Here is a 718-nt window from a genome sequence, read left to right on the forward strand (position 1 = left end):
ACAGGGAAAAGAAAAAATGCTGAAAACTAGGACCTGGGAGGAGAAGATTAAGAATAATAATAAAAAGGGCAAAAGTATGAATAATAATAGCTGTTTTAAAACTGACAAATACAAGGAAACTAATCACCAGAAACAAAGAATGCGAAAAAGAAAAATTAAAAAAAGAGAAAGAAAGAAAAGAAAAAAAAAACGGTGCAGGACAGGTCAGGGCACCCAGGCTCCATCTGAGCACACAGACTGTGATGGAGTTCCTGTGGGTCCAGAAGGTAGGTGCAAGTGGGGGATGGCCGCACCTCCGTTCAGCAAGCGGGTGTGGGGTATAAGAGTAACGAGGAATGTCGTACCTTTTCAGTTTTGCGGGTCCGAAGTGCCCTTGGTGTTGCTGGAAAGCAGAACGTGTTCTTAAGCCCCAGGAATCTGCTAGAGCGCTGTCTCTAAATATCCAAAATAGTCAAGCCGCTTTTAAAGCTTCAAAATGGTGGCGTTCTCCAGGCCAGCAACACTCCACAGCTCAGTCCGCCTCTCTCTTCACCTTCTCCGTTTATTCCCCAGCCATCGTGCACAGTCCTCTGTGCAGTCCCTGGCTCGCAGGTCTGAGTTTTTAGTTAATTCTTAGGTCCTACCACCACTTGGGAATCTCCGAGCTGTCTGTGTCATCAGGATTACTCCGGATTGCTGCCAACTGCAGCTCCGTCTGTCTCCTTTTTTGGTATTTTCA

The sequence above is a fragment of the Orycteropus afer genome, unplaced genomic scaffold (assembly GCF_000298275.1).
Source record: "Orycteropus afer afer isolate SDZICR_OR568_19922 unplaced genomic scaffold, OryAfe1.0 scaffold00403, whole genome shotgun sequence".
Lineage (NCBI taxonomy): Eukaryota > Metazoa > Chordata > Mammalia > Tubulidentata > Orycteropodidae > Orycteropus > Orycteropus afer.